At 38.4% G+C, this 22,094-nt stretch overlaps 1 long non-coding RNA gene across 2 annotated transcripts in view; it reads left to right on the top strand.

Annotated features, from left to right (window-relative positions):
* Positions 1-22,094, top strand: part of LOC132343506 (uncharacterized) — a 463,422-nt gene that overhangs the window by 145,934 nt on the left and 295,394 nt on the right. The window contains exon 3 of one of the 2 annotated variants that reach the window (XR_009492379.1): positions 18,226-18,294. The exons of the other annotated variant lie outside the window; for it this stretch is intronic. This is a non-coding gene — a long non-coding RNA (uncharacterized lncRNA). The remainder of the gene's footprint in view (positions 1-18,225; positions 18,295-22,094) is intronic. 2 annotated transcript variants of the gene reach the window in all.

The following is a 22,094-nucleotide window of genomic DNA, read 5'->3' as shown; positions in this document are numbered from 1 at the left end:
GGAAAATTCTGAAAGAGATGGGAATACCAGACCACCTGATCTGCCTCTTGAGAAAATTGTATGCAGGTCAGGAAGCAACAGTTAGAACTGGACATGGGACAACAGACTGGTTCCAAATAGGAAAAGGAGTACGTCAAGGCTGTATATTGTCACCCTGCTTATTTAAATTCTATGCAGAGTACATCATGAGAAATGCTGGACTGGAAGAAACACAAGCTAGAATCAAGATTGCTGGGAGAAATATCAATCACCTCAGATATGCAGATGACACCACCCTTATGGCAGAAAGGGAAGAGAAACTCAAAAGCCTCTTGATGAAAGTGAAAGTGGAGAGTGAAAAAGTTTCTCTACGTTAGAAGCTCAACATTCAGAAAACGAAGATCATGGCATCCGGTCCCATCACTTCATGGGAAATAGATGGGGAAACAGTGGAAACAGTGTCAGACTTTATTTTTCTGGGCTCCAAAATCACTGTAGATGGTGACTGCAGCCATGAAATTAAAAGACGCTTACTCCTTGGAAGGAAAGTTATGACCAACCTTGATAGCATATTCAAAAGCAGAGACATTACTTTGCCAACAGAGGTTCATCTAGTCAAGGCTATGGTTTTTCCTGTGGTCATGTATGGATGTGAGAGTTGGACTGTGAAGGCTGAGCACCGAAGAATTGATGCTTTTGAACTGTGGTGTTGGAGAAGACTCTTGAGAGTCCCTTGAACTGCAGGGAGATCCAATCAGTCCATTCTGAAGGAGATCAGCTCTGGGATTTCTTTAGAAGGAATGATGCTAAAGCTGAAATTCCAGTACTTTGGCCACCTCATGCGAAGAGTTGACTCATTAGAAAAGACTCTGATGCTGGGAGGGATTGGGGGCAAGAGGAGAAGGGGACGACAGAGGATGAGATGGCTGGATGGCATCACTGACTCAATGGACGTGAGTCTGAGTGAACTCTGGGGGTTGGTGATGGACAGGGAGGCCTGGCATGTTGCAATTCATGGGGTCGCAAAGAGTCGGACACGACTGAGCGACTGATCTGATCTGATCTGATTCTGACCAGTGTAATGTGATACCTCATTGCAGTTTTGACTTGTGTTTCTCTAGCAAAATTGAGCATATTTTCACATATCTATTGGCCACCTTTATGTCTTCTTTGGACAAATGTCTATTTAGGTCTTATGCCCTAATTTAATTGTGTTGTTTTGTGTGTGTGTGTGTGTGTGTGTGTGTTTATATAGAGCCGTATGTGCTCTTTGTATATTTTTGAAATTGTCTGTGTCTGTTACATCATTTGCAAATATTTTCTCCCAGTTTGTAGGTTGTCTTTTTGCTTTGTTTATGGTTTCCTTTATCATGCAAAAGCTTATAAGTTTTGTTAGGTCCCATTTGTTTATTTTTGCTTTTATCTGTATTCCCTATGGGGATTGACCTAAGAAAATATTGGTACAATTCATGTCTGAGAATGTTTTGCCTATTTTATCTTGTGGGACATGTTTTATGTTGTCATGTCTTATATGTAACTCTTCAAGGAATATTGAATTTATTTTTGTGTTTGCTGTGTGGGAGTGTTCTAACTTCATTGATTTACAAGTGCTGTTCAACGTTTCCAACATCACTTCCTAAAGACACAGTTTTTTCTTCATTGTATGTTCTTGTTTCCTTTGCTGAAGGTTAATTGACTGTAGGTTTGCAGGTTTATTTCTGGGCTCTCTCTGTTCTGTTCAATTTGTGTGTCTGTTTTTTTACCAAGACCATGCTGTTTTGATTACTGCAGCTTTGTAGTATTGTCTGAAGTCTGGGAGGGTTATAACTTCTGCTTTATTCTTTTTCCTTAGGATTGCTTTGATAATTCTAGATATTTTGTGGTTCCATATAAATTTTAGGATTATTTTTCTAGTTCTGTGAAAAATGTCATGGGTAATTTGATAGCAATCATATTTAATCTGTAGATTGCTTTGGGTAATTTAGCCATGTTAATGATATGAATTCTACCAATCCAAGAGCATGTCTTTTCATTTCTTTGAATCATATTTAGTCTCCTTTATCAGTGTTTTATAGTTCTTGTGCATAAGTCTTTTACCTCCTTGGTTAGGTTTATTCCTAAGTTTTTTTTTTCTTGTTGAGATTTTATATAGGATTTTTTTTTTACTTTTCCCTTCTGATATTTCATTGTTAGTGTAAAGAAAAGCAACAAATCTCTGTGTATTAATCTTATATCCTGATATCTTGCTGAATTTGTTGATCAGTTCTAGTAGTTTTTGTGTGAATTCTATAGGTTTTTTTACATAGAGTATCATGTCATCTCCATATAATGGCAATTTTATCTCTTCCCTTCCCATTTGGATACCTTTTATTTCTTTTTCTTGTGTGATTGTTGTGGCCAGGACTTACAATATTATGTTGTATAGAAGTGGTCTTTTTCCAGAATTCAGTGGGAGGGCGTTCAGTTTTTCACCATTGATTATTATGTTTTCTGTAGTTTATCATAAGTGGTTTTTATTATGTTGAAGTATGTCCCCTCTATACCCACTTTGGAGAGAGTTTTTATCATGAGTTGATGTTGAATTTTATTAAATTTTTTCCGGCATCTATTGAGATGATCATGTGATTTTTCTCTTTTCTTTTGTTTAGTGTATCACTATGATTGATTTGCCTGTGTTGAACCATCCTTGTGACCATAGGATGAATCCAACTTGATCAAGGTGTATGATCTTTTTTACGTGTTGTTGAATTTGATTTACTATTATTTTATCAATGATTTGCATCTATATTCAGCAAAAATATTCCTGTAATTTTCTTTTTTGGGAGTGTCTTTGTCTGATGTTGGCGTTAGAGTCATGGTGGCTTAATAGAGTGACTTTGGGAGTGTTCCCTCCTCTTCAGTCTTTTGGAAGAGTTCAAGGAGGATAGATATAAATTCTTCTTTGTATATTTGGTAGAATTCCTCAGTGAAGACATCTGGTCTTGAGCTTTTGTTTGCAGGGAGTTCTTTTTTTATTATTATAGATCCATATTTTTATTACATATGAGGCTGAGTACATGGTACACATTCAGTGTGATTTCTATTTCCATGGATTTTATATATTCCTACAAAAGTATGTTTTCAATATATTTTTAATGTATCATCAGTGATTATTAAAGGTAGACTGTTAATTTACAATATGTTTATTTAGCTGGAAAAGATTAAGTGATATATGTATTCTAGATTTCAAAACTCATAAGAGCCCTATGAAGAAGAGCACTTCAGAATGTATTTAACTCATCTTTGTTTTCTGAGTGATGCACACTTGAAAAGGGTGTGGAGGACTGACATTAAATATCCAAACCATAAAATGTGAATGATTCGTATGACAATATAGACAGAATACAATATATGTCCTTTAGCTTCCATGCTAAGGTTTTTGAATTTGTATCCCACCTCAGATTTTATATGTCTTGCAAAACTATTTCTCGATTTGGAACCATTAGCTGCCTGATTGGAGGCTATAGTGTTTACCCAACCAGATCCAATGAATTGAAAATTGGAGTGAATGAGTTTTAGATAGCAACATATGAACAGAGCGGCATTACAGAAATCACACCAACAAATAGCAGAGTTGCTCTACTAAAAAAAGTCCCTGGAAGCTCTGGTGCAGATTTATTCATGACAGTGATTGGGGTTGGTTTTTATCCAGACTAATTGAAAAAAAGCAGATTTTAGGAAGTAGTAAAATTTTAATTCAATGAAATTGAATGGCAAGAAATCATTGAACTGAATCTTTTTACATATAATAGATGTGATTTTAGATTTTAAGTAATATAATACATGCTATCTATGAACAGATACCATTTTGATGGCATATTAATTCTACAGGGTGCTAAACCATGACACAATTGTATAATTCAAATCAGTATTGATCAGAGAACAGCTTCAACCAAATTTATGCCACTGTATGCTGCTAAGTCACTTCAGTCGTGTCTGACTCTGTGCGACCCCATAGACAGCTGCCCACCAGGCTCCCCCATCCCTGGGATTCTCCAGGCAAGAACACTGGAGTGGGTTGCCATTTCCTTCTCCAATGCATGAAAGTGAAAAGTGAAAGTGAAGTCGCTCAGTCGTGTCCGACCCTCAGCGATCCCATGGACTGCAGCCTACCAGGCTCCTTCATCCATGGGGTTTTCCAGGCAAGAGTACTGGAGTGGGGTGCCATTGCCTTCTCTGATGCCACTGTATAGGGATATGGAAAACATGAATTTTTCAAGAATGATTTGAAAACCAAGAATTATATGAAAGGCTGTTACAACAATGAATTTTCCATCTGTGATTCTGATAGCTCATTAGTTATTTCCAGATAAATCTTTTGCCAAAGAGAAGACAATCTGTTCCCTTTATGTGGAAGACTTGAAGGAGACAGTCCAATAAAAAACATGCCTGTGAAAGAAATGGGTGTATAGATCATGAAATAAGTTAGAAAAGTTGTTTATGCAGAGTTCTGAAACATGGAGGTGTTGGGTCCTGCAGAAAGACCAGAAGATATGAAATCACTGTTATCATGGAGTTGACATGTTAGTGCTGGTGGTAGTGAGATGTCAAACAGAAAATAAGTGAGTTGCATAGTGTGTTTAAAGTGAAAAGTTACATGGGGAAAAATTAAGTGGGCAAGAGTGATGAGAGTGAGGGTAGAGGCAGGAGGAGGGATAGGGCTTGCTCTGTCCCATGGGATAAGTGAAAGCCCCAGATGAAAAACGACATTTGGGCAAAACCTTGGAGGACTGAGGGAGCCGTGTAGATATCTAGGGGAGGAGAGCTCCGATTAGAGGGAACAACAAGAGGGAAGGCCATGAATTAGCAATGCGCTTATCCTACTGCGGAGAAAGGAAGGAGATCAAGGTCAGTTGGCACACAGTAAGAGAGGTGGGGAAAGATGAAGTGGACAAAGCCTCAGAGATAAGGGGATGAGGGAAGATCATGTGGAATGTTATAGGCCATTTTAATGACTTTGACTTCTACTGTGAATATCATTAGAAGATTTTGAGCCGAGGACTTAAATTTATGTGTAATTTTTATTTTCAGTTTTAGTATAGAAATTCTGAACTATATATTACATTTGGAAATATTCCTGTGATTTTTTAAATGAACAGGTTGAATATCCTTTATATGTGTAGAAAGATGAAAACAACTTGTTATTTAAAACCAAATGTGTCTATAGTTGATTCTGCCTTCTAAAGCAAGTGACATAGTTTGTATCTGTTGGTGAATAAATCTTTATATTGCTCTTCCATTTTCAGAGGTCGTGTGGGAAGAGAATTCTAATGGATTACTGAATTGGAATTTGTCAGATGTTATATTCAGAAACGTTTAATTTTTTAAAAAAACTGCAGGGAAGTGCTCTTTTATTCTTTGTACTATATTTTAGCCATTGTGTGTTAAGTGGGCTTTATTAGACCCTTGGAAGCATTTGTTGAATCATTTCTATGAAAAAAATGCTATCTGATTTCTATATTGTTAACTTACATATGAACTTTAGGAACACAAGTCATTTAAATAGGTATAAGCAGGTAGATAATGCTATTGATTGACCTTCACTAGATCAAACTGTTCTAATAAATTTTTAAAATCATACATTCTTAAACATTGTGAAATGACTTTTGGTGTTTAGTATGTAATCTTGGATACACAAAAAAGTTTTTCTTGATTTGGATTGAAATTTAAACTGCCTCAGAGGTTTCATCTTTAAGCTGAAATCTAATGCCCAAGGTAAAGTTTGATTCATAGAAGTTAGGAATAGTAAAAGCCTTCCACTTTCTCCATCTTATCTATGCCATCTGTGAAACAGTTTCTGGTATCTTTTATGGAATTTTATTGAGATGGTGGCCTAGACTTTCAGGCAGCCTGATTGGAAGCTACAGTGTTTACCCAACCAGATCCAACAAATTGAAAATTGGAGTGAATGAGTATTACGATAGCAACATATGAGCAGAGCTTCTTTACAAAAATCACAACCAATGATGTGAGATCGCCTTGAGAATAAGCTTGGGGCAGACTGCTGGAGGATAAGAGAGCCCATGGCACTGATCTGAGCTGTCACATTTGAGTCTACCCTAGATCAAGTAGGCCATTGCTAGTTTATCAACCCAAAGGCTTGTCAGAAAACAAAAATGTTGGTTGTTGTTACTCTTTGAAGTATAATTGACATGCAGTAATCCTCACATATTTAAAATATGCAGTTTGATAAATTTTATGTATGTAATGATATGAAAATTCTATACATGTGTGTGTGTGTGTGTGTGTGTGTACACAGCAATGAAACTATGACCCCAGTCAAGATAATGAATATCATGGGAGTTTTCTTGTGACTTTTTTTGGCCCCCATTCCCAGGTAGTCATTGGTTGATTTCTATCACTTTAGATTTATAATTCCATTATAAGTAGAATCATACAGCCTGTGCTTTTTCCCTTGTTTTGCCTATTTCACTCAGCGTAATTATTTTGAGATTCATCCATATTGTTCTATATGTTACTGAGTAGTACATCTTTTTATGAACATACTATAAATGTTAATCCACTTACCTGTTGATGGATCTCTTGGTCATTTCTATTAATGGTTTTTGATAATTGTAACTTAAGCTGATATAAAATTTTTTTGCAAGTTTTTCTATGAACAGATGTTTAATTTCTTTGGGAAAATACTTAGAACTAAAATGGCTATATCATATGCAAAGTGTATACTTAACTTTTAAGAAATTGCCGAACTATTTTCTAGTGTGGTTTTACCATTTTACATTCCTACCAGCATTGGTATTATTTCCTATCTTTGCCACCACTTGATATTATTAAGCTTTTTAAATTTAGCCATTCCAAAATGTATGTAGTGATATTTCATTTTTGTTTTAGTTTGTATTTCAGTAATAACTAATGATGTTAAACATCTTTGTATGTGCTTATTAATCATTATCTTGATGAAGTGTCTATTCAAGTATTTTGCCGATTTAAAAGTTTGCTTATTTTCTTAGTTTTGAGAGTTCTTTAAAATTCTGTGTATAAGTCTTATCAGATATATGATTTGAAAAATCTTATTCCCACTCTGGGTCTTATTTTTAATTCTTTTAACAGTGTCATTTGAAGAACAGAAGTTTTTAATTTTCATTAGTTCCAGTTTATCAATTTTTTTAGTAGATAATGTTTTTTGATGTCATATCTAATAGTTATTTGCCTAATCTAATCTAAAGTCATGAAGATTTGCTTCTATGTTTTCTTCAGAAGTTGCCTAGTGTTCAGTTTTACATTTATATCTATGATCCATTTGAGTTAGTTTTTGTATATTGTGTCAAATATGGAACAAAGTTTTTCTTTTACCTCTTCTTATGCATATCCAATCTTATCATAATATATTGGAAAAAACTATCCTTTATTCACTAAATTGTCTATGCATTTTTGTTGAAAATCAGTTGTTTATGTATTTGTAACTCTATTTCTAGACTTTCTGTTCTATTCCACTGATCCATTTGCCTGTCTTTACACCAATACCGTACTCTCTTGATTACTGTAGCTTTACAGTAAGTCTTGAAATCAGGTATTCTTCCAGTTTGTTCTTCACTTTTCAAAGTTGGTTAAGTTATTCAAGAACCTTTGTATTTGTATATCAATTTTAGAAAATATTTTTCAATTTCCACAAAATAATCTGCTGGAATTTTCATTGGATTTGCATTGAACCTATAGATCAGTTTAATGCAGAGTTCCAAAGAACAGCAAGAAGAGATAAGAAAGCCTTCTTCAGCTATCAATGCAAAGAAATAGAGGAAAACAACAGAATAGGAAAGACTAGGGATCTCTTCAAGAAAATCAGAGATACCAAAGGAACATTTCATGCAAAGATGGGCTCAATAAAGGACAGAAATGGTATGGACCTAACAGAAGCAAACATATTAAGAAGAGATGGCAAGAATATACAGAAGAACTGTACAAAAAAGATCCTCACGACCCAGATAATCACAATGGTGTGATCAGTCACCTAGAGCCATACATCCTGGAATGTGAAGTCAAGAGGGCCTTAGAAGGCATCACTACGAACAAAGCTAGTGGAGGTGATGGAATTCCAATTGAGCTATTCCAAATCCTGAAAGATGATGCTGTGAAAGTGCTGCACTCAATGTGCCAGCAAATTTGGAAAACTCAGCAGTGGCCACAGGACTGGAAAAGGTCAGTTTTCATTCCAATCCCAAAGAAAGGCAATGCCAAAGAATGCTCAAACTACCGCATAATTGCACTCATCTCACACGCTAGTAAAGTAATGCTCAAAATTCTCCAAGCCAGGCTTCAGCAATATGTGAACTGTGAACTTCCTGATGTTCAAGCTGGTTTTAGAAAAGGCAGATGAACCAGAGACCAAATTGCCAACATCCGCTGAATCATGGAAAAAGCAAGAGAGTTCCAGAAAAACATCTATTTCTGCTTTATTGACTATGCCAAAGCCTTTGACTGTGTGGATCACAATAAACTGTGGAAAATTCTGAAAGAGATGGGAATTCCAGACCACCTGATCTGCCTCTTGAGAAATTTGTATGCAGGTCAGGAAGCAACAGTTAGAACTGGACATGGAACAACAGACTGGTTCCAAATAGGAAAAGAAATTCGTCAAGGCTGTATATTGTCACCCTATTTATTTAACTTATATGCAGTGTACATCATGAGAAACGCTGGACTGGAAGAAACACAAGCTGGAATCAAGATTGCTGGGAGAAACATCAATCACCTCAGATATGCAGATGACGCCACCCTTATGGCAGAAAGTGAAGAGGAACTCAAAAGCCTCTTGATGAAAGTGAAAGTGGAGAGTGAAAAAGTTGGCTTAAAGCTCAACATTCAGAAAATGAAGATCATGGCATCTGGTCCCATCACTTCATGGGAAATAGATGGGGAAACAGTGGAAACAGTGTCAGACTTTATTTTTCTGGGCTCCAAAATCACTACAGATGGTGACTGCAGCCATGAAATTAAAAGACGCTTACTCCTTGGAAGGAAAGTTATAACCAACCTAGATAGCATATTCAAAAGCAGAGACATTCCTTTGCCAACAAAGGTTCATCTAGTCAAGGCTATGGTTCTTCCTGTGGTCATGTATGGATGTGAGAGTTGGACTGTGAAGAAGTCTGAGCACCAAAGAATTGATGCTTTTGAACTGTGGTGTTGGAGAAGACTCTTGAGAGTCCCTTGGACTGCAAGGAGATCCAACCAGTCCATTCTGAAGGAGATCAGCCCTGGGATTTCTTTGGAAGGAATGATGCTAAAGCTGAAACTCCAGTACTTTGGCCACCTCATGCGAACAGTTGACTCATTGGAAAAGACTCTGATGCTGGGAGGGGTTGGGGGCAGGAGGAGAAGGGGACGACAGAGGATGAGATGGCTGGATGGCATCACTGACTCGATGGACGTGAGTCTGAGTGAACTCCGGGAGTTGGTGATGGACAGGGAGGCCTGGAGTGCTGCAATTCATGGGGTCGCAAAGAGTCGGACACGACTGAGCGACTGATCTGATCTGATCTATAGATCAGTTTGGGGAGAATTGACATCTTATCAATATAGGGTCTTCTGACTCTTGAACATGGTTTATCTTCCATCTATCTAGGCATTCTTTAGTTTATCTAACAGTGTTTTGTAGTTTTCAGTGCAGTGCTAGAAATGTTCTGATTTTTGATCTAGGTAGTGCTTATAATCTACTACTTGTAGAAATATACATATGCATCTTCACTTTTCTCTATGTATGTTATATTTCTCACATATAGAAAAAATTAAAGCAAGAATGAATCCTGATGAAGACATTCCCTCCCCTCTCAGGAATGCCTGGATGAATTACTATTAGGAGATCTATTAATAAAAATTATCATTAGCTCTAAGGAGAAAAATCCTCTCATCATTCTATAAGTACTAAAAAGTAATTTGAGAAAATTCAGCAGACATTTGCAGTGAAAATCTGGTATAAAATAATACAAGATGAATTATTCCTTAACATATAATAATTTTCTATCTCATCCCCAAAGTTAGCATTTTTCTTAGAGGTAAAATTCTCGAGGTATTGCCACTGAGGTTAGAGACAGGACAATTTTGCCGATTATCACCACTAATGTAATATCGTACTTAGTTAAAGCAAAGTAGTTTTTTAAAGCTAAGTAACTTGCTGTATAAAGTCAGGAAAAGAGAAGGCAAAATTATCAGTGTTTGCAGGTGATAGGATTCTATACCTGGAAAACTAGGAATCCGGCTGGAAAGCTGCTGCAAACAAAAAAGAAATTTTAAAATGTGTTGCAGGACAGAATGAATATTAAAAAATCAGTAGCTTTCTTGTATGCAAACAACAAACAGAACATATAATGGACAAAAGATAGAATATATGATTATATCATATAAGAGTATATGTATTAGGATAAAGAATAAAAAGACAACATACAAGAATAATCTTAAGAAATGTTTGGATGAGTGAAAAAACATAAAACAACCCTGAAAGGTATAAAATAAGCCTCAATAAAAGGAAAACTCAACAGTATCATAAAGATTTCAATTCTCCCTAAATTAAATTTTCAACTTACCAATTTTAAATATGTTATAGAGTTACACATTTAATAAGATTCCAATAACAGATACCAATTTTTTTTTTTTTACAATATAGAACATTTCAGGTGTATCTGCCATTTTCTTTTTTTTTTTTCTTCTTTCTTTTTTATTTATTTATTTATTTTTGGATTTTATTTATTTTTTTGTTTTAATTTAATTTTATTTTTTAACTTTACAATATTGTATTGGTTTTGCCATATATTGAATCCACCACAGGTATACATGTGTTCCCCATCCTGAACCCTCCTCCCTCCTTCCTCCCCATACCATCCCTCTGGGTCGTCCCAGTGCACCAGCCCCAAGCATCCAGTATTGTGCATCGAACCTGGACTGGCGACTCATTTCATATATGATATTATACATGTTTCAATGCCATTCTCCCAAATCATCCCACCCTCTCCCTAGACAAGATGACTATAAATGTATATGGAAAAATGAACCAACATGAATAATAAGGAAAACTTTGAATCAATGAAAGAAGGCTAGCCTATCTATTGTATTAATCATGGTTCTCCAAATACTAAAGTCAACAGGTATCCGTTCAGTTCAGTCGCTCAGTCATGTCCGACTCTTTGCAACACCATGGACTGATGCACACCAGGCTTCCCTGTCCATCACCAACTCTTGGAGCTTGCTCAAACTCATGTCCATTGAGTTGGTGATGCCATCCAACCATCTCATTCTCTATTGTCCCCTTCTCCTCCTGCCTTCAATATTTCCCAGCATCAGGGTCTTTTCCAATGAGTCAATTCTTTGCATCAGGTAGCCAAAGTATTGGAGTTTCAGCTTCAGCATCAGGGCTTCCGATGAATATTCAGGACTGATTTCCTTTACATTTGACTGGTTGGATCTCTTTGCAGTCCAAGGGACTCTCAAGAGTCTTTTCCAACACCACCATTCAAAAGCAGCAGTTCTTCAGCCCTCAGCTTTCTTTATAGTCCAACTCTCACTCAGATACATGACTACTGGAAAAACCGTACCTTTGGCTAGATGGATTTTGTTGGCAAAGTAATGCCTCTGCTTTTTAATATGCTGTCTGGGTTTGTCATAGCTTTTCTTCTGAAGAGCATATATATGTGTGTGTGTGTGTGTGCGTGTGTGTGTATACATGCATGAACACACACACACATACAGCCCTAGGAACTCTTAGTGGCAAACTTAAATAGGGAACCCCAGACTTGACCTACTTTGTCCTATAATCGCCTCTCCCCCTTTCAAAGGAAGATACTGGTTTTGAGCCAGAGACAAGTAATTCAGTCAAATATTTGTAGATAATTCTAGAGGCTATTGGGTTTCCCTTGTGGCTCAGCTGGTAAAGACTCTGCCTGCAATGAGGGATACCTGGGTTCGATCCCTGGGTTGGGAAGATCCCCTGGAGAAGTGAAAGGCTACCCACTCCAGTATTCTGACCTGGAGAATTCCATGGACTGTATAGCCCATGGGGCACAGAGAGTCGTACACGACTGAGTGACTTTCACTTCTAGAGGCTATTAACCAGATCAAGCCCTCAGCTCTTATTGATTTAAGTAAAAGCTGCTTGTCAGTGATGTCCTTTAATATAAAGTCTAGATTACTTCTAGAAGGCTTTTTTTTTAAAAACATTTTTTCTGTTTTGAGTCCTATTCCAGAAACTGGGGGAAGTTACACAAATGGAGAGCCCATGCTCTCCAATTCAAAGCATTTGGTTACTCATGTAACTGAAAAGAAAGGATCAGAGAAGAGGGAGACAGAGGAAGGGGAGGGGGGAGAAGGGAAGAAGGAGGAGGAAGGAAAGAAGGGAGAGGAGAAGGAAAAATACCACCAGTTGCTGCTCCAGCAAGCTTATCTGGCCTTCTAGTCCATGTACAAGGCTCACTCATCTGTCTCCTGAAATACCAAACCTCAGTGTTACTACTATTAACATACCCTATTTCTTGAATATTTTTTCCCCAGAAACATCCCATGTGTATATTTGTATATTAAAAACACACTCTTCTGAACCTTTTGTTTTTACTTAACAATGTATCTCAGAGATTTTTCCTTTTAAATAGTTCCTTGCCTTTCCTATTGTGAGTTAATTGTGTCCCAGTGGCTGAAATCAGTTTGCACATCACTGGCATGGACTGTGAGAACTGTGAGACCTTTATCTCTTTGTTTTACCCAAGGATGGAAGTGGAGATTTTACCCAAGGATGAAGATGGAAATGGGCATGGAGGTGGGATGGGGGATGGGGCAGTGGAGTGGAGGTGATGGTGGAATTGTCTCTTTTTTTTTAAAAATTGTCAGCCACCAGAGGACACACTTCTCATAACTCACACAAGGGCAGTCTGCTGGTTGTAGCTTGTTTTCAACTCAACTCGCTAGTTTGTTGTGTCCAAGTCTTTGCAACCCCATGGACTGTAGCCCACCAGGCTCCTCTGTCCAAGGAATTTTCCAGGCAAGAATAGTAGAGTGGGTTGCCATTTCTTCCTCTAGGGGATTTCCCTTACCCAGGGATCCAAGCTATGTCTTCTGTGCACTGCAGGCAGATTCTTTACCACTGAACTGTCTAGTCAAAGCTATGGTTTTTCCAGTGGTCATGTATGGATGTGAGAATTGGACCATAAAGAAAGCTGAGCGCTGAAGAATTGATGCTTTTGAACTGTGGTGTTGGAGAAGACTCTTGAGAGTCCCTTGGACTGCAAGGAGATCCAAGCAGTCCATCCTAAAGGAGAACAGTCCTGGGTATTCATTGGAAGGACTGATGCTAAAGCTGAAACTCCAATACTTTGGCCACCTGATGTGAAGAACTGACTCATTGGAAAAGACCCTTGATGCTGTGAAAGATTGAAGGCAGGAGGAGAAGGGGACAACAGAGGATCATATGGTTGGATGGCATCACTGACTTGATGGACATGAGTTTGCGCAAGCTCCGGGAGTTGGTGATGGACAGGGAGGCCTGGCATGCTGCAGTCCATGGGATTGCAAAGAGTTGGACACGACCGAGTAGCTGAGTTGAACTGAACCATCTGAGAAGCCCCATAGCTTCTTTTGGATGTTCCATAACATATTTAATAGTTCTCTCATTGATTTATACTTTTTTGATCACACGTCCCTCCCCTCAATACAGCCAGTGCTGCAGTGAACAACCTTGTGAGATTTTTAATGCTGGGTGACAGACTAACATGTGGTACATTTGCCAACATGGCCTAAGTTATTTCCTGGTTTTAACAGGCTACAGTTTGGTCACATAACATTTCTTATTGAGCATTTCAGACTTCCCCCTAGACTTTAACCAGTTTTACTGGTCTAAGATCAATTCCCTGAGTTTCAGAGCTGCGCTTAATTCTGGCAGTGGCAAACAGGAAACTGTGCCTGCACCATCGCGTCTCTCCATATGACTCAAGCAGAAAAATTAATAAAAGGAGAGGGGACTGGAAAAAGCGTGACATGTGCAACAGGGGTGCTCTGTAAAGGAAGCAGCATTTATTGGCGAGGCAATGAAGACAAGGAAAAATGAAACGCTACCATCCGTATCTCCTTTCTGAAGGGATACTGGAAAGAACTCACAGACTCTACTGGACAGAACAGTCAAGGCAATGAAATCTGTCTGTTCTCCCTGAAGGAAGAAAGCATCACATGCTTGGGAAATTGCAGTTAAATTAAATGTCAAAATACGTTCAACTGAGTTGCCTGGCTGCTCTGGTGTCATGCTTTAACTGGTGTCATGCACATCTTCATCCTTTCCTGGTGACTGCCGCTCCCTTCAGATCAGAGGGAAAGAGCACAGATCTCCCACAGGCAGATCCTTCTTGTAGAGCTCAGGGTGCATCGCCTGAGGCATGTGGACTTCTTGTCTTGTTAAACACTGTGGGAAAGTGTACACAACATACAATTTACCATTTAAAACAATCTTGAAGGGTACAGTCCGGTGGTAGCAGGTGCACTCACCTTGCCGGGCTGCCACTACCAATGTCCATCTCCCAGACTTGTTTATCGTATAAAACTAAACTCTACACCCATTAATAACTCCTCATTCCTTCCTCCCACTGGGCCCTGGCAACCACCAAGATCTCTATGAATTTGATCATTCTAGGTGTCTCATTTGGGTGGCATCATACGATAGTTATTTTTTGTGACTGGCTTATTTATTTCACTTAGGATAATGTCTTCCATGCTATATGTTGCAGCACGTACCATAATTTCCTTCCTTTCAAGGGCTGAGTAATATGCGTGTGCCACATTTTGCTTACCCATTCATCCGTCTCTGAGAATTTGGGTTGTTTCAACCTTTTGGTTATGATGAATAATGCATCGATAAACATTGGTGTACAAAGATCTGTTAGAGTCCCCGCTTTCATTTCTTTTAGTATATACCCGAAGGTAGAATTGCTGGGTCATATGGTGATTTACTATTGAATTCTGGGGAGACCTTCCACACTGTTTTTCACAGTAGCTGTCCCATTTTGCATCCCCAGCAGCAGTGCACAAGGGCTCCAGTTTCTCCACATCCTTGTGTGGCACATGTGCTTTGACCCTGCTGACAAATGGCTTTTTCCCATTTCTTTGCTTGAGTTGTATGATACTTAGAGACCTAACCAGTTGTTCTGAGGAACTGTCTAGAGTTGTTCCTCAAAGTCCTTTATTCAGAAGTAGATAATGTATGGGGCTTTCTTGGTAGCTCAGTGTAAAGAATCTTCGTGCCAATGCAGGTTCGATCCCTGGGTCAGGAAGATCCCCTGGAGAAGGAAATGGCAACTCACTCCAGTATATTTGCCTGGAAAAATCCCATGGACAAAGGAACCTGGTGGGCTACAGTCCTTGAGGTCACAAAAGAGTCAGACATAACTTATCGACTGAACAACAACAATAAGATAATATCTAGACAGTGCCTAACAAAGGGACTGAAGTAGAAAAAATGTAATTTCTCTATCCCACTTTAAATTCCTTCCTCTTGCCTTCTCTCTTTTTTGACACCATCCCCATCTCTCTTATAATGAGCATCCATACCCCATATGACAGTGTGTAAAAAAAATACTTAAAACTCTTGGGCTCCTGCAAGAAATGTCATGGAATCTTCTTTTGTGCCTAATATATACTTTTCAACTTAGATTCTACTTGGCAGTTACTCTTTGTCAAAAAGTAAGGGAGGAAACATTTCATTTTCACAAGGCAAGGAATAAAGGTACAAAACTCAGAGGCAGATGGAGTGGCAAGAGAAATATAGCCAGGACAGAGAGAGAGAGAGGGGACCTGCCCCAGCTCATGAATAGAGGGTGATGATTCCAACTGGCGTTTGGCAGGCTACATTGGAGCAAAGCCACACTTACTTAAATATACCATTTGACAATATTCTGTACCTAAGAGGAGACATTTCTGCAATAGTAATAAATTCCCTGACAATGGAAATCAGAGTGGGATTAAGAGCACCCTGTGACATGGAAGGGAGGGCAGCAGGACTTAAGCAAAAACAATAACAACAATAATGAAGGAGCTATTTATTGAACTCTATGTTCAAAGTACTTACTTATTATTATTTTGCACCTTATTATTAGGTACCACCTGACAATGATAATATAAGAGCTTTTAATTGTATAATCTTATCTAGTCATCACTATATCCCTATTGTACCAACTAGGTTCATCTGTATTGTGCTTCAGTAATAAATAACCCCCAAGTCCCAATGATTTTAGCAATTAAATGTTTATTTCTTGCTTATGTAAGAAATAAACTGGAGGCCCAAGATAACTCTGTAGAGCAGCTGTCCTTTGTTTCAGCTCAGAACTCCAGTCTGCTTCAATCATATCACATTTGCATATCATTGCATCCTACTATGGCCACCAAGGGCTTCCCTGGTGGCTCAGATGGTAAAGAAGCTGCCTACAATGCAGGAGGGCGGGGCAACCGACTCCAGTATTCTTGCCTGGAGAATCCCCATGGGCAGAGGAGCCCAGCAGGCTACAAATACTCCATGGGGTCACAAAGAGCTGAACATGACTGAGTGACTAAGATGATGATGGCCACCAAGGCTGGGGAAGAGAGAGAGGTGGAAGGCCAATCATAAGCCATTAAGTGCTTCTTTCTGGAAGCAGTGCATGTCAGAGCTGCTCACATTTTATTAGCCACAGCAAGCCACACAGTCAGGAGTAACTCCACGAAGTTAGAGAAGTGTTATCCTCCCTATTACTGAGAATAAAAAGGAAACAGATATTGGAGAATATATATATTCCTCATCAGTGACATAAGTTCCATTACTGTCTTCATTTTACAGATCATGAAGCCAATACTCAGAGGGACTAAAATTACTCATCCAAGACCACTCTGCTATGGCCCACATCATGACTTTCATGGGCCCTGTGCACTTCTGCTTTCATGGGTCTTTTTCCTATCAAAAATACTTAAAATTTTATGAATGGATTGACATAAATATGAAAATAACCCAGACTTGACTCATTATCTTCCTTTTACCCTTTATTTTAAAAGAAATTAACACATTTTTTGTGGACTCCTAAAAGCACTGTGGGCTCTAGGCACTAAACCTATTGTGCTTAGGGGTTAAATCAGCCCTGCTCAGATAGCTGGGACTGGAATAAGGCCTGTCTTACTCTGGAGGGTTATTTCTTTCTCCAGGGGATCTTCCTAACTCAGGGATCGAACTCAGGTCTCCTACATTGCAGGTAGATTCTTTACCAACTGAACCACAGGGGAAGACCATCCAAAATATAACAGTGGTCCCCAAATTGCCCTGCAACTGCAACAATTTTGAAAATAAAGTGTAATTTTAATGACTTTTTCACAAAAATGGGGGGAAAAGCCTATGTTTATGTCATTTTAGGACTATTTAAATGCCTTGTAATATAATTTAAAGGCTAATTCTATACCTCTGAACAAAGCACGTTGCTTTATGTAAAATGAGTGTTGCTGCTGCTGCCGCTAAGTCACTTCAGTTGTGTCCGACTCTGTGTGACCCCATAGACGATAGCCCTGGCTCCCCTGGCCCTGGGATTCTCCAGGCAAGAGTACAGGAGTGGGGTGCCATTGCCATCTCCGAAATGGGCATTGGGTAGACACTAATCTTCTGAGTATTTTCTGAATTAATATTTTTGTGATATCTTTTCTCATCCCAGTCATTTATTTTTTCCTTCAAACTTCTAATAATTTTTAAATTTGGAAATGTTTCTTTTTCCTTGAAGACCATAACTTTGACATTTATATACTCTTACCTGAAATGCAAAAATCGGGATTAGGAAGAATAAATTAGGTTTATTAGGAGATGAAAGGTGTCAGGGCTCTCAAGTTCGATTAACTAGTGACCCTTTGCTTTTGTGTGGTGCCTGACCGGTGTAGGTTAGGTTGCCTTACAAGGAAAACCAAAATGAAAGAAAGAAAAGAAGGAAAAAAGGATGAAAAATAGAGGGAGAAACCATTTTTATGAGAGAAAATTTTGAAAAAAAGAAACATGTTTCCCAATGAAATCAAGCTAAAAATACTACGTAGCAATTCTATTTGATAAGACATTCCCAGAGAAAAGATGTTAATAAATGGTGTTATCTATTTTTATTTGAGGTTTGTATTAAATTTTTGTTCACTTCTAAGTAAAATTTTGTGCCGTTTCATCTGCCAGCTTTTGATCATGAATCAAAAGTCTTAGAGATATCTTTTTCTCATCTGGATATTTTACAGCCCTGAAGATTACTTGTATTAAAGAGAGAGAGAAGAGAACATGAACCTTGGTGACTGGTAAACTGGCCAGTAAGTCAAATATAAAGATAAGTCTTTGGTCTGTACATTCATAGCTGATTTGGGGGGATAAATTCTCTGAGGTAGGATGGGTGGCCCTATTGTTCTTTCTGCTGAAATTCTTTCTTCCCGTTGAGAGACCATGAGAAAGATACAGCTTTATATTCAGATGGTCCTGTCAATTAATTTTAGCTCAATTTTTAAAAAGCCTATTTTCAGGTGAATTTTTTTATGCCTTTCTCATACTCTGTCATTCATCTGCAATGACCCAGAGAAAACCAGCAAGAAAGGGTCCAAGTGCTTGAGGCCCAACCACTTCCCTAAGGCCAAATATATTGCCCTTTGGGTACATCTTATGAACTTTTGTAAGGAGAGATGAGGGAAAATCTGTTCACCTTTTATCTTAATGAAGTATCAAGTCAGAAAGAAAGAAAGCTCCAGAGAGACACAGAAAGATCATAGTGCTTTGTTTCAGCTAACAAAACTCATGCTCAAAAAAAAAAAAAAAAAAAAAGAATAAAAATATTTCTGGAGGCATATTGTGCCCACCAGGCATTTTGTTGTAATTAGGGAAAAGTCATACAAGGCCACTGGAGTGAATAAAACTTTAGCTATATTGGCTTCTCTCTTTGATGAATTTTCTATCTTTGAAATTGGTTTGGAGTGTACATGTGTGTGTGAGTGATCATAATAAACAGTGATCTGACAAGGAATGATCTATTTATGCAAATAATCAGAGTTGAAGAGAAAGCAAATTTGCCTCAAAAGATTAAAAAAAAAAAACTCATAGAAAAGAACAAATGAAAGCTTATTTCTTAAAGGGCTTTGATTTTGCTTTGATTTCATTTTTTTCCTCATTAAGAATGATCTTTAAGCGAGAAGGACAGACAAAAACACAATAATAAAGAATTAAAGTCCAAGAGAAATCTGGAGAAAAGTGCAGGGGCTTTTATAAGAGCCCAGATCTAAAGTTATAGGCAGCTTCTATTTCATGACCCTGATTAAAGAACTGTGGTTGTTAGTAATAGTGTTTGAGAAGTCATGGAGTGTGGGAGAATTTCCAGAATTCTAGAGAGGGGTTAGTGTCTCAGTTTTCAAAAGGAAAGGATAAAAAAGAATGGTTAATAAGCTTGACCTGGATTGGAAGTAATTAAAAATGACTATTTCTGAATGATTGGGGAAAAGTTGTGATGACTCATTAATTATATAATATATATAATTATATTATATAAATACATTAACATATATTATAAATTCTATTATATATAATAATACATATTATATTATACATAAATATATAATTTATATATAAATTACATTATATATATAATTTTATTTATTTTATTTTTTGGCTGTGGTAGGACTTTGTTTTGCTCACTTTGTTTTCACTCAGCAAAAACCCATTTTCCTGAGTTGGTTTTTCTCTAGTTGTGAGCAGGGGCTACTCTCCAGTTGCAATGCAATGCAGAGGCTTCTCATTTTGGTGGCTTCTCTTCTTGAATAGCACAGGCTTTAGGGTGCATGGGCTTCAGTAGTTGTGGCCTGTGGGTTCAGTAGTTGTGACTCTCGGACTCTTGAGCACAGGCTCAATAATTGCAGTACACAGGCTTAATTGCTCCACAAAATATGGAATCTTCCTGGATCAGGGATCAAACCCGTGTCTCCTGCATTGGCAGGTAGATTCTTTACCACTGAGCCCCCAGGGAAGCCCTGATGACTTATTTTTAATGTAGAGTGTTCAAGTAAGGCCAAATTAGTATTGTTTTCTCTTTTGATTTTTCATTAGACCAGTGGACTAAGGCAGTACCATAGACAGGGTTAGTCTCACCATCTGAGGCAGCATGCAGACGGTCACCTCTTCAGAACGGCTATTCCTAAGCACCTGGTCTAAAGCAGCTGCCAGGTAATTGCCATAAAAGATTACATCATTGTTTATATTTAAGACATTTATTGATATGGAGAAAATTATATTGTAATGACCTTATTTGTTTACTGTCTGGTCCCTTTCCCACTGGAGTACAGATTCCATGGGGTTGAGAATCACGCTTGTGTTGACCTTCGCTGTATTCCTACCACCTTAAATTGTGCCCTGGCTCAACAAGTGCCCATTGAATTAATGAATGTTGCTTAAATACATTTTTTGGTGCAAATGCTTTCTTAAATATGAGGCACGGTGATTTTTTTGGCAAAGCATTAGACCAGGTTGTCTGTTATTTCCCTGATGGTGATGTTACCAGCCTGGATCCCTGGACTCTTTAATTAGTAGAAATTGATAAGAGGACAAGTAAGGAATTCAGGCAAGGTTTTATTGGTACTCCAGCGTGAGGGAGCAAGAACAAGTAACAGATTCCCTTGGTCACTCCCCAGAAGGGGTGAATTGGTCCCTTAAGTGAGGTGAGGATAGGGGCAAATGGTGGGTTGGGCCAGAGGGGTGGCTTGTGTCTTCTGCCCCCTCTTTGGAGGTGCCTTCTGCATGGAGCATGCATACTACCTTCCTTTTGCTCCCAGTAGCTCGGAAGAGGCAGTTGGGCTTTTGCCTTTTTGTACCTTGTTGTTCATCATTTGCCCCAACTCTGCATGTTATGTAGTTATTTTCAGTCCCTATGGTTTCTTTGTATTTTGTTGTTCAAAGAGACTTTTGTCCAGGTACATGCACTGCTATCAAGGGTCCCAGGTCCCAGATCCCAGCCTGTCTTAATGAGATGGATAAATTTATTGACTGAATTTATAGCTGCCAATTTTGTATAGCTGCCAGCTATTGTAGGCATTTCAGACCAAGACAGTAAAGAATCTGCCTACAATGCAGGAAGTCTAGGGTTCCATCCCTGGGTGGGAAAGGTCCCCTAGAGAAGTAAATGGCAACCCACTCCAGTATTCTTGCCTGGAGAATCCTATGGACAGAGTAGCCTGGCAGGCTACTGTCCATGGGGTCACAAAAGTTGGACATGACTTAGCGACTAAACCAACCAACCACCCCATTCCATTGTTCATCGCAGCACTGTTTATAATAGCCAGGACATGGAAGCAACCTAGATGTCCATCAGCAGATGAATGGATAAGAAAGCTGTGGTACATATACACAATGGAGTATTACTCAGCCATTAAAAAGAATACATTTGAATCAGTCCTAATGAGGTGGATGAAACTGGAGCCTATTATACAGAGTGAAGTAAGCCAGAAAGAAAAACACCAATACAGTATACTAACGCATATATATGGAATTTAGAAAGATGGTAACAATAACCCTGTGTACGAGACAACTAACCAACCAACCAGGAATAGTATATATAATACAGAAAAATGTATCAATATATAATATATGTATTTTAGTAGAATTTTAAATGTTTCTTACTATGATTTCTGCCCATTTCTTTTCTAAATTTATTCTTTAATCTTTACTGTTACTGCTGCTAAGTCGCTTCAGTCGTGTCTGACTCTGTGCGACCCCATAAACGGCACCCCACCAGGCTTCCCCGTCCTTGGGATTCTCTAGGCAAGAACACTGGAGTGGGTTGCCATTTCCTTCTCCAATGCATGAAAGTGAAAAGTGAAAGTGAAGTTGCTCAGTTGTGTCCGACTCTTCTCGACCCCATGGACTGCAGCCTCCCAGGCTCCTCCGTCCATGGGATTTTCCAGGCAAGAGTACTGGAGTGGGTTGCCATTGCCTTCTCCTTTAATCTTTAGGTGTTTCCTATTTTCTGTAATTATTGTCAATGGGGTTATAATTAGGTTTAATGTATCTGAGTTACTTTCTATACTGTATATACCAGAGGTTGGCAAACTACAACTCTTAGGCCAAATCTGACCTGCAA

Source organism: Bos taurus, chromosome 22, assembly GCF_002263795.3.
Source record: "Bos taurus isolate L1 Dominette 01449 registration number 42190680 breed Hereford chromosome 22, ARS-UCD2.0, whole genome shotgun sequence".
In the NCBI taxonomy this organism is placed as follows: Eukaryota; Metazoa; Chordata; class Mammalia; order Artiodactyla; family Bovidae; genus Bos; species Bos taurus.
The sequence above is the reverse complement of the archived record's forward strand: the minus strand, read 5'-3'. Positions and strand labels throughout refer to the sequence as shown.